The sequence below is a fragment of the Macadamia integrifolia genome, chromosome 14 (assembly GCF_013358625.1).
Source record: "Macadamia integrifolia cultivar HAES 741 chromosome 14, SCU_Mint_v3, whole genome shotgun sequence".
Taxonomy (NCBI): domain Eukaryota; kingdom Viridiplantae; phylum Streptophyta; class Magnoliopsida; order Proteales; family Proteaceae; genus Macadamia; species Macadamia integrifolia.
Window position 1 is genome coordinate 30,426,172 of NC_056570.1, and position 11,113 is coordinate 30,437,284.

At 36.0% G+C, this 11,113-nt stretch overlaps 1 pseudogene; it reads left to right on the forward strand.

Annotated features, from left to right (window-relative positions):
* The first annotated feature begins 1,956 nt into the window (after nucleotides 1–1,956).
* On the forward strand, nucleotides 1,957–8,422 carry LOC122060826 (annotated as a pseudogene).
* Nucleotides 8,423–11,113: the final 2,691 nt, after the last annotated feature.

Genomic DNA, 11,113 nt, shown 5'->3' on the forward strand with positions numbered 1-11,113 from the left:
TTGCGGACAAGCTCGCAAAACATGCTATATCATCTCTACTACATCATGGAATGGGATTCCAACTTTTATTGTAGTTGATGTTAATTCGGATGCTCAATTAACACGCAGATATAGGTCTCCTCAACCTTTTTTTTTTTTCATGCTTAACTGGGTTACCATTCTACTGATGGTCATAAAGAATGTGGGAAGTACCTCAATGGCGTATTCTCTCATTCTTTTTTTTTTTTTTATGGTTATGGTTAGTAAAGTTCATTTGCTGATTCATATTAAAAAAAAAAAAAAAAAAAACAGGACACAAGCGTGGCTGAGATTTCTAATTTGAAATATCGTGAGTGGGCTGAAAAAATCTTGCTCGTGAATGAGTCACCTTGTTTATTTACCAAATCACTTCTTATTCAACACCCACAAAAACATATATATATAAATAAGAATGAACCACTTTTTTTTTTTTTTTGGTAATGAATAGTAAATGCATTAAAATAAGGGTGAAGGGAAATATAGCCCAAAGGAGAAATTACAATAAAAAGGTAACACAAGCCCATAAAGAGAAACACCTAGGGCCTATATGTACACACAAATGAACGTACATCCAAGCCCACGTGTCCTTTTTTGGTGTATCCCACCCCTCCTATGCATGTCCGTTCACTTACACATATATGTGGGTCTGCAATACTTGTCGCATTTTCTTCTAGGTATACTCCTTTTTACCCTCTAAATAGAAAGAAGTGGGACATTGTGTTGGATCCTCACATGTACACACAAGTAAATGTAAGTGTAGAGGATCCAAACTCCTTTTTCTTGGTTGTTTTGTCCCAACACCCCCCCCCCCACAAAAAAAAAAAAGATCTATTAGTCCCAATAATTTTTGGGCCTAAGTTGTTTCATTAAGGTCTTTTCCCTTGATTAGCCTTGACAAAAAGATCTTTTCCATGGAGCCTAGGAACCAAAGAGTCATCCGACGACTGAGGTGACCTAAGGACGCGCAAGCATACAAGATTCTCTTATACTAATAATTAATAAATTAAAACTCTTCAGTCAACTATTAAATACAAATGGAAGAATCAAATATGCGGATATTCGATCATTTGGGATTTGAAATTTGACTTGTAGCTAGTGAAAGCGAGCTTAGGTACCAGATTTACAATAATATAATCCACTTGTACAGGTACAAACCCATGAAGGTCTCCATAATTGAACGAAGCATAGTTATGGAAACCAAGTGATGGTATACATCATAATCTCGAAAATGTGATCGTGTCCCATCCCGTTTATAACTGTTTCCATAACAAACATGCAAGCTTTTGTAAGTGACTTCCAAAAACAATAACGTGGCTAGTTTCATGCTTCATTCTTTAAATATTGAGGAATTTAAAACAATCAATCTTAACAATCTAAATAGTAAATCATCTTCTTCTTCCATCGATTGGAAGATTTCCCATTGTTTACGCAAAGTAAATTCAATCGCGGATTATTTGGCTAACCTCAGCAGCAAAGTTTGAAACTATTGTCCTTGTTTCTTGACTTGTTTGGATCAAGAACGCGTTACTTCTGGATGCCTAAGGTAGATAAAGATTTTGAATCAGATAAGTGGTTTTTTTTATTATTATTTTTTTTCGTCTTCTTGGGTTGCCCTGATTTTTCTTTCTGCTGATGATAAAGTCGAAAGTGGAAAATTTTAAAATTAATGTTTTATCCATGTTATTGGAGTTTCTGACCTAATTTGGTGTTCATTGCACATTCTTTCCTCTCGTTTTTTCCTTCTTAATACAAATGATCTTTAGCGAAAAAGGTCTTCTTCTTCCTACAATAATGTACTCATTTCTATCTTTCAATTTCCGTACGTACTCATTTCTGTCTTTCAATTTCCGTACTTTCTTCTTTCTTTTCCTTCTATTGGTTGCCTTGTGGTCCGCATTGTCACCTTTGTTCTTCTCTTCTTCCCCCACCACCACCACCACCACCACCACCTCCACCTCCTCTGAAATTATAAGTAACTCCATAGCGGAATTTCAAGACTACACTGCAATATCAGAGTTTAAGCTATTAAACAGAAAAACTATATTGGAATGTCTTGGTCAGAATCCATTTCTTGAAGTCACTATCAGTCCGGGAGGTAGGTCAGGACTATCAGACAATGAAAATGTAACAGTTACTATCAGTGGGGTTCTGCATCCTTCACATTCTGATTGGGTTGCCATGATCTCACCTTCTTCTTCCGGGGTAGTGAAATATAAAGAATCCTTTAAGTTCTCCAATTATAATTTGTTGCCTTCTTTTATTATCATGGCTTTCGGTTTCGTCTGCAGTGTTAAAGATTGTCCTTTCAGTGAAGCATTCTACATTCAGGCCGGAGATAAGAGTAAACTACCCCTTCTATGCCATTATCCTGTATAGGTAAACCCAACTGAGAATGGTATCAATGAAACATCATGTTATGTCTCACATGAATCGGAACTTTTGTTTCATGAATCCTAGACCCTAATCTACGTAACGACTCTTATTTAAACTGAATTAAAATAAAAATTATAATCTTAATTATTTGAAATTACAGGCCCAATTCTTGAGCAATAATCTGGATTATCTTCATTGCAAAAATCAAGAATGTAAGAGATACAAAGAGGGAAGATGTATATTGAAAACATGCGTTGGTTCAATAAAATTTCATGTCATTAACATCAGAACTGATATAGAGTTTGTGTTCTTCACCGGAGGATTCGATACGCCTTGCATATTAAAAAGAACAGGCCCTGTGAGCTTTGCTAATCCAAAAAGTCCCTTGTGTGGTCATCTGTCGAGCATAGATTCTACTGGAGAATCGGTAATTCAGGTTCTTATGAGAAAATGTTTACTGTGTTTATAGCAGTAGAGGTGTGAACTAATAAGATTATGTGTGTTCTTCTAGAGCAGATGAGATTAATATGGGTGAGTGGAGACCAACAACCTCAACAAGTTCAATATGGGGATGGAAAATTCCAAAGATCAGAAGTGACTGCTTTTACTCAAAAGGATATGTGCAGTGAGTTATTAATTTGTTACCTTTTGCATGCATTCTTCTTTTTCTGTTTTGGGTATTTTCTCCCCCTAAATTTCTTATTAAACCTTAGGCTCCGTTTGGTATCGTTCTAAAAAAATGTTTCTGGAGTTTTTTCGTTCTATTGGAACGAAAAAACGGAATCTTCTGTTTGGTGCACTTATGGTCCGTTTCTGTTTTTTTGGAACAAAAAGTGAAAAAAAAAAAAAACTGAAAAAACGAGATTGGACAGAACCATTTTGGAGTTCCGTCTTCCCAGTTTCGTTCCATTTTACAAAAAAAAAAATCCCGATAAAAATCTGAAATTTTGAAACACCATTTTTTCGTTTAAAAACTACGTTTTGACACAGAAACTGAAATTTTCATTTTTGACACGAAACAGCGTTTCTGGAACAGAAACGATACCAAACAGGCCCTTAGACTTGTCATGGTAAAATTTTGAGGGGAATCCTTCCAAAATAGCGTCTACATCAAAATGCTCCTATGATCATCCTAAGAAATTTCTTAGGTAAGCCAACTCGGTATTGCAACAAATTTTTTTTTTCTTTAATTCAAATAAAAGCAAAGCTAAATTAGATAAAATTAGGTTTGTTACATAGCATATCCAACATGCATATATATTGTTTTTTTCAATATTGCCTCTTTTGCTAGAGATTTTAAGCTACCCACATATCTATTACTAGTTGCTATACAAAAATTGGGATGCGGAACATTGATACATCGATTTTCAAGCATCTCGTAGTTGAGCGGTACTGCCATCAACTGTTCCAACATGTACAAGGACTGCGGAACATGGATAGAACGAGAGTCTAACTCGCATGTCTCTCTTTTCCTGTTAGTTAGAAAGAAAGACAGAAAGAAACCTATCTTCCTTAACCATAAAGCATCTATTTTTACACCGGTTACTAGAACCCTTCCATTCTTTGTTTGTACTTTCGAGATGTTATTTGATCAAGAATTGGAACTGAGAGAGCTAGCCTTGATTTCGTCTTCATCTGGTTTTTGGGGCCACTATTCAGTATCACATAAGATACCCAAAACTCAACCTGCTTTATGACTTGTTGCAAATCTAGTTTTTGGTCATCGAATAAACACTGATTTCTATGTTTCCAAATGAAATAAGTGGTAAGCATAAAAATAGAGAAGAACCATGTTAGGTCTTTTTGGGGGATGACAATAGAGTTAAAGCAATGCATTAGCATGTGATTCACAGATGATGTCGGGATAAGGTTCGGTTTGAAACCCAATGGACAAGCAAACCAGACTCTATTAGAGTCTTCACATTCGAAAAACACATGAAACAAAGTCTCCCACTTGTTGTGGCAGCATCCACACATTGGATCAATATCCACCCACTCAATAGCTTGTCTTTGGTTGGTAAACAAGTATGGCAACAATTTGATATCGTACAATTTTAATGGAAATTTTGTTTTTATTATTATTATTATTATTATTATTATTATTATTATTATTATTATTATTATTATTATTATTATTATTATTATTATTATTATTATTATTATTATTATTATTATTATTATTATTATTATTATTATTATTATTATTATTATTTGTGGTTAGTATGCTAACATATCTGTTTACCTTTTCAAGGTAGTGACACAACTCCTACTACCAAACGTGCCCCATTAACTTACTAAAACATCTATCTTAAATAGATTGGATTCATTTCAAAAATACATTTCTTGGGGAAACAGAATCCCAAATAAAAGAGAAACAACCATAGGGAGATTAGGATCCGCTGGAGGGGCACCCGACTGCCATTGGGGCTTTTGTGTCATTTTTTCTTTTTTCTAGGGCTTTGAGGTACCAATACTTGATTCCTGGTTCCCAAGGTAGAATATAAGATTTTGATCATTGAAGCAGTCAAGGGCATTGGTTTGTGTCACTTTCTCTGGATTTTTCTTTTCTATTTTTTCTCTCTTGCTTTCTCTCTTCTATTTTGTGTTGGTATCTCTTTACATTGGTTCCTCTTCAATACCCAAAATCCCAAATCTAAGAACATCGGATAAGTTTGGGATTTAGGTCCTCTTCAATTGAGGGTGACTAGAGAAGGATCGACCAACAAGACACAAAATAGGAGAGAGACAGCATGAGAGAGAAACAGGGGGGTTTCACTTTCTCTATCCTATTTTGCGTCTAGGTAGGCGGCTAGAGAGTACGTGTGTAAGTTTGTCCTAACAGTTTAAAGCCCATACAAAGCCTAGACAAAGATTTCTACCTTTAGCGGGTAAGGTTAAAATAATCTGACCCTAAGTTAGGATTGGGTCTGGCCTTGGTTGAATTTGCCTGATTTATATAATAACATAATTTAGGGTGCACGTAAGTGGCTAGACTCCTTGGTTAACAAAAAAAAAATCATTTGATCATTTTTTTTTTTTTAAAACATAAGACACAAATGGTAAAAACTAGGTCAATTGGGGTTGGTCCGACCCTAGCAAAAATCAAGGCTAATCAAGGCCAACTACCCAATTTGGTTCAATCAAGGCAAAGTTGACTTGGCATGAGTCTGATAGGATTTTGTTGAGAGTGGATTGAGTTTTAGGGACCTATGGTTGGACTGGGGTTTTAAAAAGCCCGGTATGTTTCATCCCTATTGTAGAGGAGCTAATTTATGTATAGACAACACTCTCTATAGTACCGTTGACTCTATCAATTTATTGATACAATAAGATACGGCGAAACCAACAATCAAGGGGGATTTTAGCTACAAGTTTGCCTCTTTTCTACCCTAAAATAAACAGGTTTGCCTCTTAAGTCCATACTATTAAATATTGTTTTTCTTTTTTAAGAAAAAAAAACAAGCATGATTGGCTCAAAATTAATTTTTTCTGTGTTTTTTATTTTATTAAATGACCAAAATTAATTTGTCCATGCCATACGAGTGGAGCCAATCACGGGTTTCTGTTTAGATGGTGACGATAAAAAATATCATGGTGGACAAAGAAGACCCCGCTTGCCTTCATCTCTATTAATTCTTCCTTACCATTTTTTTTTTTTTTTGAATAAGCACTCTTCCTTACCTTACCAAACAAGTATTATGGTCAGCTCAAAATAGTTTTTTTCCAATCCAATCATAAATTGACACGTCTAAGTTTCTATTTTTACATTATCCTCTATAATGGAATTATTTATTTTGTTTTAAATTGAATTGTTAGGTTCTCCATTAAAGAGCCCAGCCGAGGATTTTGGGTGGCATGACCCTGGCTACATTCATTCCGCAGTAATGAAAGGACTTCAACCATCCTCTTATTTTTATAGATATGGAAGGTACTTTTTTTTTCATTTAAATATATTTTTCTTATTATTAAAATAAAAAAAATAAAAAAAATAAAAAAAATAAAAAAAAACCCTTGATGAGTAATTTGGACTGTGATAATCAACCCCGGCCCCTATTAAGGCCCAAGTACTCCAGCCCAACCCAATATTACCCAGCTCGCCCACCTATATATGGGTTGATAATTATGATACAGTATGGGCTTGTTAATCCGATGCAAACCAGCTCGATTTGCGGAGATGATGTGAGTTGGTCTATGAGAAAGCAGACCTTGATGTAAAGGTAAGGTTGCTCAATTGCGACTTAGTGACAACCGTAAGTTCATGTCAGAAAATAGTGAACCTTTCAGCTAAGCAAGAGTAAGAATGCATACATTATGATACCCAGAACCTACAAGGACGAGAGCCTTGTGCACTGGATACACCTTTTTTTTATGTGAGTCGAACTGAGTTATAGTTAAACCCAACTTGAAAGGGGTGGATTAGGGATCTGGAATTCAAGATTATAAATACATAGCTATTCTTGCTTAATGCAGCAATTCAGTCGGTTGGAGTGATCAAATTCAATTTCGAACCACGCCGGGAGGAGGGTCACCTGAGCTCAAATTCCTTGCATTTGGAGACATCGGAAAAGCCCCCCATGATGGCTCCATTGAGCACTACATTCAGGTAATTAATAATCTGAAAATTTCTATAGATTATATTTTGATCATTAAATGCTTGTACAATCTTCTATTTTGTTTAGAGGTTTTATTGTGAAATGATCAGCCAGGAGCAATATCAGTAGTAGATGCCATGGTTCATGAAGTTGCATCAAGCAATTTTGATTCTATTTTCCACATTGGAGACATAAGCTATGCAACAGGATTCTTAGTGGAATGGGACTACTTCCTTCACCAAATTGGCCCTTTGGCATCTCATGTTTCATACATGACCGCAATCAGAAACCATGAGAGGTACTGACCTTCACTTGCATTTAGTAATATAGATTAATGATCGGATCATTTGGCTGCTGAGCTCTGGACCTCTCGCTGTGGTCGGCTTGTTTAGTTCATTGGTTCTCATATGTTAGGCATAGTTCCATTTATAAATGATCGGGTTAAACAGGTCTTAGATAGGTTTTAAAAGGGCTGATGAGAAATACTATAAATTTGTCAAGTACTTGGGTTTAGTAAACAAGCTCTAAGTGGGCTCAGCCCTCCATTTCTTGGTATATACTCTTTCACTAATCTGTAATTTCCCAATACATTATTTTGTCACTTGGTCAATTCGAATTGGGATGAAACTTGACAAGCGAGCATTGAACCTGTGTTTCACATGCCCACAAGATTACAATCTAGTTTTACGTCTCACATGGCAGAACCATGGCCCACCTAGAGAACGCTTTGGGGAAGGGAAATCAACCGAGACCCCGTTAGTAGCGGCGAGCGAGAGCGGATTGGGGGTTTTCAGAAAAAGAAAGACGAAGCTTCGTTCCGAAGCAAGCAAAGAAAACTACAGGGGTGGTCCTAGACCAGCTCGACCGCAGGGTGGTCGTAGACCAGGGCTTTCTTCGTATGCTTCTTTTTCGCCAGGTTTCATTCGATTTGTTGTGGATTGGATGATGGAAAAACCAGCAAGCAGCAAGCGGGGCTTAGTCCCCTATAAATGTTGCTCTTAGAAATGAAATAATTAGTTACCAATGGATAAGGGTGTGAAATGAGCATTATGCCCCTCCTGGTTGATGTCCAAGGGTGCACTCTCATTGACCAAGATACTGTCACAAGAGCCACACTCCCCACAAACACCTTTTTCCCTAAAAATTTAAATCAGAAACATCTAAGATTTAAGGAGATATATGACCTTGGGTACAAATTGTACAAGGAAAAATGCATGATGGTTATGATCCGTTGACAATAACAATTTTACAGAGACTATGTAGACTCAGGATCGGTTTACATAACATCAGACTCGGGAGGAGAGTGTGGAGTAGTGTATAAGACGTATTTTCCTATGCCTACATCTGATAAGGACAAGCCATGGTACTCCATTGAGCAAGGGCCTGTACATTTTACTGCAATTTCTACTAACCCGATCAATGCATCAATACATAGGTGACTCGTGTCAAGTTCCACTTACATTTCAATCAATGAATTCAAAAATTCCAATTGATATTCCACTCACCCGATGGGATTGCTATTTATATAGGTGAACAATAATTCTCCTAGGGTTCCAATACATACAGAGTGTAACTAAAAATTTATCCTTCTTATTTTTCTCTCAATGACAATTTCCATTCTCTCTCTTATTTCTCATTCTCTCTCTCTCTCTCTCTCTCTCTCTCTCTCTCTCTCTCTCTCTCTCTGTGTGATAGTACACACACTTTTTCAGTGAAAGTTGAATGGTTCTCATTCAATCCTGGTATGACCTGATCCACGTGATTGTGGGGTCAGTATGGGCCTGCGGGACTAGTCAGGCCGAAGGCCTGGATATCCGTTGTAAGCTAAAAAAAAAAAGATAGTACACACACCTGTCTCCCCCCTCTCACCTCTCTCGCAATTTCCCTTTCCCACCTCCCTAGTTTATCTCCATAAGACAACATACCTAATTTCCTATTTCATCTCCATATGACAACATACTTAATTTTCTATTTAACTCCAACTTTCACTCCCATTTAGGCACACTCCTTTTCTACTTCTCATGATTTAGTAACTTGGGGGAGTTATATTCGGTTGGACTCTCCTTTATATATATGGCAAAAGGGTCGCAGTACGTGCAGAAAAATAGGAATGCAGAACATCCAGAGCCCGGTGAATGTTCACGTAAGTGATATGATTGACATGTGTTAAATATGTTAATCCTGCTAACAATAGAATTGTAAACAGTTACAGCTCTATTTAATATTATTAATATTTAAATAAATAAATAATAAAAATCCCAATATAAGCGGACTCCTCCTTTGATTTCTCTTAGAAATCTCGATCCTCTCTCTCTCTTCTTGCTTCTTCTTCAAAGCCGTTCCTTCTTTCTTCTTCCTTTTTCAACGCTCTCCAGTCTAATTGAAATTTTATTTACCAATTTCACTAAAGATTTGCATCCATGGTAAATTCTCATAGGTTAATAATATCTACCCAAGAAGTAATAATAAAATTATAGATATTTAAGAGCTTTGTTTACTTTATAAATTCAAATTTGTCCTTTGCCATACAAGCAAGCTTTACTGTTCAAATCCCTTCCCTGATGATTAATACGTAAACATGGTATTTGGATATGTGTGGCCAAGTTTCTCATATGCTCAGTGCCTGAAAATAATTATGTTGATTTTTTTCTTACCTCATCCTATTTTGAGAGAGAGAGAGAGAGAGAGAGAGAGAGAGAGATGATGATGATGGCGGCTGTAGAAAGAAGGAATGGCATTGAAGAAGAAAAAGCAAGGAGAGAGAGAGAGAGAGAGAGAGAGAGAGAGAGAGAGAGAATTGAGATTTCCAGCAGAATCGAAGGAGTCCGCTTATATTGGATTTTTTTTTATTTATATAAAAAAAATATTAGACAAGTTAAGTAACTACGTCCGTCATCTCTCCACCCTAGAAATTAGGAATCAGTTATAATATAAAAAACCAATAGATGGTTTAGATTAATCTAATATTAAATGGACGGTTAATATTAAAAGAAAGTGAAAATAAGAATGCAATATGTACGTCCTGCTACCACTCACCCATAATTTTTTCTATTAACCGTGCTAATGATTATTTTTCTAATCTCTCTCCTTTCTCTCTAAGTCTCCCTCTCCTTGTGTCTCTCCTACTTCCTCTCTTTTCTTTTTTCCTTTTTGCTCTTCTTTAACTACGGTCACTTACTCTCACTTTTTCATTTTTTTTCTCTTCAATTCTCTCACTGTTTTTTCTCTCCTTATTTTCTTCCCTCTTTCTTTATCCTTTCTTAACAGAATAAGAAGCCAATAAAAAGAACAAGAAAACTTTACCTGAAATAGGGGTGTCAACGGGTTGGTTTGGCCCAATTTCGATATCAAAATGATGAAACCAAAATCAAATCAATAAGGAAATTTCAGTTTCAGTTTAGTTTCTTGCATCGCTTTGTAATCGAATTGTTTTCGATTTTTTGTCCAGTTTGAGTTTGATTTTTCATACAATCTAGGTTTTTCTTTTAATGAATTTTGGATTATTTTTTGTTTCTTATCAATTTGATTTCAGTTTCAGTCTCAGTTTTTGAACCGCTGTTCTGATTTGATTTCGGATCCATTTGGATTCCGATGCGGTTCAATTCTTTGGGTAATAATATCCCAAACTAAAATGGACCCAATAAACCTTCACTTCGTTTTGATCTGGGTTCAATCGATTCAATTCAAAACGATTTCACCGATTCGATTTAAGTATTGACAACCCTAACCTGAACCGTTCTCTTTCTTTCAATTCCTCCCTTCTCTCTCTCTCTCTCTTGTAAAAGTTGCAACCGCCGTCCCTCTATTTCTTTTGTTCTTATTATTAACCTGCAGCCAACACCTCCTTCTACGTGGCTTTCTCCTCTCTGAAATGGCTAACTACCTCCCCCTTTTGTTTGTTCAATATAATAATTAATATATATATATATATAATATGTGGGGGTGTGGTATTACATAAGGTGTTGAAATGTAGTGTATACATCTGCTACATGACCTTTTGTCTTCATATATAGAATATTCAATAACTTTCCTGAACTTATTTAATGACACATGGACCACCAAATTGGTGAAAAGGAAATCAGACCGACAGACCCTTCTGATTTTTTTCTTTTTTTTTCTTTACCGTAATA